Genomic DNA, 6,243 nt, shown 5'->3' on the forward strand with positions numbered 1-6,243 from the left:
GAGGGCACGTTCTGCATGGAGCACTAGGTGTTATGCACAAACAATGAATCATGGAACACTATATCAAAAACTAATGATGGGGCGCCTGGGTGGCTCAGTTGGTTAAGCGACTGCCTTCAGCTCAGGTCATGATCCTGGAGTCCCGGGATCGAGTCCCGCATCGGGCTCCCTGCTCAGCAGGGAGTCTGCTTCTCCCTCTGATCCTCCCCCATCTCATGCTCTCTCTCTCTGTCTCATTCTCTCTCTCAAATAAATAAATAAAATCTTTAAAAAAAAAAAAACTAATGATGTAATGTATGGTGATTAACATAACAATAAAAAATTAAAAAAAAAAAAAGAAGGGGCTGCTTACAATTCAGGCTCTACCCCTGACTATGGCTGTATCTGTGATCTTGAGCAAGTAACATGGCTACTCTCTGAACCTTATTTTCCCCAACTGACAATGGGACAGTGATAGCTGCTTTTAGAATCTGTTTTTAAAATCAGGATGATACAGCTGAGACATCTAGCACCATGCCTGACTCCCCAAGAACATTGGTTGGAATGAGTCCCAGAATCAACCATGAGCTTGACTTGAAGGGCAGGGAGAGCTCACCAGGTGTTAAGGGAATCAAAGAAAGCCTCACAAAGAGGGGGTATTTAAAGACTGGTGGGCTGGGATTTAAAGATGGGGAGAAGGAAATGGGAGCAGAATGTGGGGAGAGGTATCTCCTTGAAAGAAAGAAAGTCACTAGCGAAGGACAGAGGTAGGAAAGACAGGTGGCACATTCAGTGAGTAGACATGTCTGGACAGAAGAGAGGGTTACAGTGGGAATGGAAGGATGTGTGTCAGCAGAGGCCACAGAGAGCCTGGGATGGCACCTAGGCGCAGAGGACATTAGGACTCACCAGGGCATAGAGATGACCTTGCTTCACCCTGCATTTTACAGGTGAGGAGATCGAGACAGAAAACTTGCCCGAGGCCATGTGGATAATAAGTCTCTTGGGTGACAGCCTCATGTTAGTGGTTTTCTAACAGAGCTTTAGAACCTTAAGTTCCATTAAGAGGCCTCAGCGGCCAGCATAGGGTAAGGGGGAGAGGGAGTTAGGACGACTAACCATGTGAATATACTAGGTGGTTGTATGAGCATTATAATTGGACTTTTTTTAAAAAAAAGATTATCATAATTACAAAAAAGAAGGAAAAAAATCTACTTTGCTATAGCAGGTTGTTTTTTGTTCTTTTAGTTTTGGGATTTTGTGGGGGAGGGGGTTTGGTAGAGCCTTTGAAGATTTTCAAGTAGGAAGGCAAGACAAGTAAAGGAGTGTTTAAAAACACAAAGACTGGATATTCTTAAAATAGGTAAAAGCAAGAGATCCCTGTAAATAAGTTGTTAATGGAAGTCAGGTCCTGCCAGAGCCTCCTGGAAAATCACTGCATTTCACTGTGGTTCTTGTTTCAGAGACCCACGGTGTCCTTATGACATCCTATAGCTAGCACTTTCCAAAGAGACATCTAGCTGGGGTAAGAAAAAGTAGTAACCAATGCAGGCATTTGGGACCCGTCGCTTCCCCAGGTCTTGTGTTTAGACTCTATTCCGTACTGCTTTTGACTTGCTGTGTTTGAGTTTGAAGAGTTTCCAAGTTTCTTTCCTGTCTTGGCCAATGTTCAGTTTGACTTCATGGGGGAAAGTAACGGGAGAGGGGACAGCGCGCACACACACACACACACACACACACACATATATATGTAACAAGGCAGAAAATATTAAAGATTATTTGAATTAAATATTATTTTACAAGCAGATTTGCAGATGCCTTGTCCAAAGTGGACTCTCGGTGACTGGTTTATATTATCCCTAAAGTGAGATTTTCTTCATAGCAGAACTGTTCTACTTAGAAGGTAGCTTTATCAGAAATCAAACTCGATTAATGGGCAGTCAACTAAGCAACAAATGATCCACTTATTCTATGTTGTTGGGTTTTACAGACCAGGAATCAGTGCATATGTGTGTCTGTGTGTGTAGTTATATTATCCCCCCCACAGAACAGCACCGCACGAAGGACACTTCACTCACTTTACATGTGAGGACGCTGTGAGTCACAGAGTCCTGTAACCTGACAGAAGTCCTACATAACACAGGGCAAGGCCGATTTCAAACCAGGTCTATACCCCTTGAAAGACAGCATTTGTAGGGCAAAGAGCAAGGAAGCAAAAGCCCAGATTCTGGAATATTCAGAAGGCTCATTTGAGGGAGAATGTTGTCACCAGTGTGACTTGAGGCAACAGTTGATGCTGGTAAGTACAAAAATAAGGTTAGAGAAGCAAGTGTCAAATCACTGGGCCTTTAACTTCGTGGAGTCAAATTCCTTTGGCTCTAGGTTAAGAAATGCAACCTCGTCTGAGGCTGACCGGCTAGTCCCTTGAGAAGTAACTGCTCCCTTTCTGCTCTTGCTCAGCTCTTCGTGAGGGAACCTGAAAAGAGGCTGGGAGTGAGGGGAGACATCCGCCAGCACCCTTTGTTTCGGGAGATCAACTGGGAAGAGCTTGAACGAAAGGAGATTGACCCACCATTCCGGCCTAAAGTGGTAAGGACCCACCAGGACCATTTGCTCCCCACCATTCCCGCTTTGCTTCTCCTCCCACCCAGGGTTGCCTGCCTGCCCCTCACCCCTGCCTGAGCCCCAGCTTCCCTCCTGGGTTCAGTTCTTGGAGGAAAGTGCTTCCTTAATTATAATTCAGATTATCTGGCTGGTGGGGGGGTGGGGTGCAAGGGGATGTTACTCTGGTTTACAATATCTAACCTCTGTGATGAAATCATGTGCCTGCATGAAAATGAATTGCTGGGCGTCCATGCATCAGACTTAACACGCATGTGCCAGGTGACTCTCAGATAAGATATGGAGCCTTTGCCCGGGGTACATACCTGCTCCATGGTCACTCTCCACGTCAGGGGTTTTGGAGCCATCTTTTCCATGACATTAATTCGAGTTTGCCTGACATTTGTAATTCATTCACATAACTATATTCCCTAATGGTGATTGTTACATGTTCTTCTCTTTAAGGAAGAAGTCAGTTGGGGCCTTAGGAAAAGACAGGTCTCTAAATTCCCATGTGTATGCTCCCTAGCAAAAGTCACTAACCTCCATAAGGAAAGGCAGAACGACCTGGCCACATGCAGAACGGGCCACCATAAAGTGAAGACAAAAGTAAAGCATGGTTAGGATGAAAAAGCTCTGCAGGCAGATGTTGAGAATGGTGCATGCATGTAATGCCACTGAACCATACTCCTAAAAATGGTTCAAATGGTCACTTTTATGTTAGGTACATTTTTACTATAATTTTTATAAGAAATAATTTTTTTTGAAGTGGTAGGTTTGCCAGCTTTACCCATTCCTGGTGATTACTGGGAAAAAAGTAGTCATGACCTAGGTAGATATAAACCATCTCTACTGTCTCTTTGCATGGAGATGGCACAGGCTCATGGACTCCAAGGCAGAGTGCTTCACTCTAGAAAAGAGCTACTCCTATTAGTCAGGATAGTAGATGGCCAGAAGCAGCAAGTATTTTCCCAGGGTTAGCAGAGTTAGTCTCAACATTTGTCCCAAGCTCTGGGGACGCTCTAAGGGTTCTACAGGCCGGCCTCTAGCACTATTATTTGTGACCGTGCCATGCCTAATTGATGCATTTTTACCTTGTTTTAGGCTCATCAGAACAATGTGACTTATGTCTCAACTTCCATGGTACATTACAATCAACTTGATACTGTCCACCTAAAAATCAGACTTTTGATCTACACGTTCCCTACAGGACAATTCTCGATTCTGCCAGTAGGAAGGAATTTCCCTCACGTGTTGTCTAAAGAGCTATTTGTAGGCAGAGGCCACAGGCCATTGGCCTCACCGGCCTAGGAGTCCCCTTGAGGGTAGGAAGAGTCTGACTCTTAGTTATGCTCATATATACAAGGGTGACATTTGATAATCTTAAAAAAATCGAATTGTACACCATACAAAGCAGTATTTATAAATAGGTGTTTGTTTTTACATTCTTTTTTTCCTCATGGGCACCAACGGACCAGGTGGCTTGAGGGGAGCTAGTCCCAACCTGTCTGTGGAAGACAGTCCAAGATGGCTAATAATAAAATTAACATGGGTAGAGGAACCAACAGTAGTGAAGGATATTGATATAAGAACAGGAACATATTATCTGCAGAACTCCTGCCCTTGCCTCCCACCCTTTCTCTCTTCCCTCCGCCCTTCCCCACACTGCCCCCTGAAGACCGAAAGGCTACAGGTCAAATTTAGGCTCACCACTGTCTCAAAGGTTGCCAATCCTGTTTCATGTAAACTATTAACCAGAAGCAGGAGATCCTATCTGAATGTATATAGTGAAGTTCCTTTACATGAATTTAATTGTACTATTGCTAAGTGAATGCCTCAGGATCTTGGGAATGTTCCATAAATCCACATATGACCATCTCTAAGTATTACTTGTTTACCGGCAATGCCCACTTTGTCATACAACGACTGTGGCCTAGATAACAGAAATGAAGATATTAATTCAGTGGCTGATTTTCTTCCCTTTTTCCCTCTCCTCCCTTAAACTCTAATCAAGAAATCACCGTATGACTGTAGCAATTTCGACAAAGAATTCTTAAATGAGAAACCCCGGCTGTCGTTTGCAGACAGAGCCCTGATCAACAGTATGGACCAGAACATGTTCAGAAACTTTTCCTTCATTAACCCAGGGATGGAAAGGTTGATATCCTGAAGGAACCTCTCCTAACACACGAGGGAATTTGCCTTGTGTCTGTGAACTGGTCCAAGTGATGCTCCTTGGATTCCTTTTCACCTTGGGAAAGAAAAGAAACACTCAATAATACAGGCTGAGACCTTTTAGCTCCTCACTGACTTTGTATCTGCAGCAGAAGCCAACTCCACTTCACTAATAACCACGCCCTTCGGTGCCTCCTGTCCTCTCCTGGGGTCACTCTTGAAGCTGGGTCATTACTAACCATAGTTACTTACTGGCACGACGGTTCTCCTCTGCACTGTGAAAAGACCTGAAAAGTTAATACTGCCCTAAATCGTGGCTCTTCCTGTGGGCACCAACGGCTGATCAATGACCTGAGGGGCACAGAGAGCACAGACTTCTTAAGACTGAAACAGCACGACGCCGGGTGCAGGAGCGGACTTCATTCAGCCGCATATAAGTAACCACTAACCCGTTTTGTTCTGTTCACATCTGTGGAAGTGTAAATGGTGGCAGGGGCAGGCCTGGATAGGTTTTTGTGGGAATTCTTCACAATAAACATAGCTTGTAACTTGAGATTTACAAATCCATTCATTCTGATTAGCCATGAAATTCTCGGGAAAGAGAAAAACGGAAAGTAAGAAGAGCTCATGTCCTTGAGATGGAGGGTTTAATAAAACACCTACTGTGGCTATCATGTCAACATAGAATCATTTAGTCCTGCCAAGAGAACCACCCCATCCACCCATTCTCAGTTAATTTCAGGATCAGTGGAAGTCACTCATTACCATCCTCTTCATACTGTAGCAAGAAGTGCATAATTCTTCCAAGAGAAAAGAAAACCAATCTCTTAGTATATCCTTAAATTTGATTTGATGACTCATTTGTCTCCCTTTAGGCATTATTCAAGATAAAAGACCCACACATGCTACTTGTAGCAGTCAATCTTGTTTAACTAGGATTCTAGCTATACATTTTTAAGTATCTGTGCTGTTTGTATATTTTGATAAAATATTGTGACTTAATGACAAAGAGGTGGATATGTAAAAATGGAATAAAAGAAACAAAGAAAGATGCCTCCTATTAGTTTAATTCCCTACTTGTCCCCCCAAGATCTTGGGTTTTTGTCGTGGTTATCATCAAAATGTAGCTAGCACTGAGTTGATGTTGTAAATTTTGGGAATCACTAAAAATCCCCAAATTGGTGAGAAACTCAGATAACATCTAAGTTACTGTTATGTTGCTCTTTCCCTTCACCACGAGATCTCTTGGGAGTGGTCCATGAGTGTTGCCTCTACTCCTCCAACACCCGAATTCAGCTCTGTCCTCTCACCTGTCCCCAGGTACTGCTTCCTCCCAGGACTACCTTCCAGCTAGTGCTTGTGGCATGCACGAGGTCCGCATCTACCTTTCTGCAGTTTTTTAGATGAGGAAAGACCCTCCCTTCGACCTCAGCCCCATTAGACACTGTGACACAGCACTTTCCCCTTTTGCTCCCTCTACCTTTGACT

General features: G+C 43.8%; 1 long non-coding RNA gene across 1 annotated transcript; it reads left to right on the forward strand.

Annotated features, from left to right (window-relative positions):
- The first annotated feature begins 148 nt into the window (after nt 1-148).
- On the forward strand, nt 149-5,804 carry LOC145720040 (uncharacterized). The gene is made up of 2 exons (XR_014142767.1): nt 149-2,568; nt 4,595-5,804. It is a non-coding gene; the product is annotated as an uncharacterized LOC145720040 (long non-coding RNA).
- The last annotated feature ends 439 nt before the right edge of the window (nt 5,805-6,243 follow it).

Source organism: Leptonychotes weddellii, unplaced genomic scaffold (genome assembly GCF_054177405.1).
Source record: "Leptonychotes weddellii isolate Sample4059 unplaced genomic scaffold, ASM5417740v2 HiC_scaffold_9516, whole genome shotgun sequence".
NCBI lineage: Eukaryota > Metazoa > Chordata > Mammalia > Carnivora > Phocidae > Leptonychotes > Leptonychotes weddellii.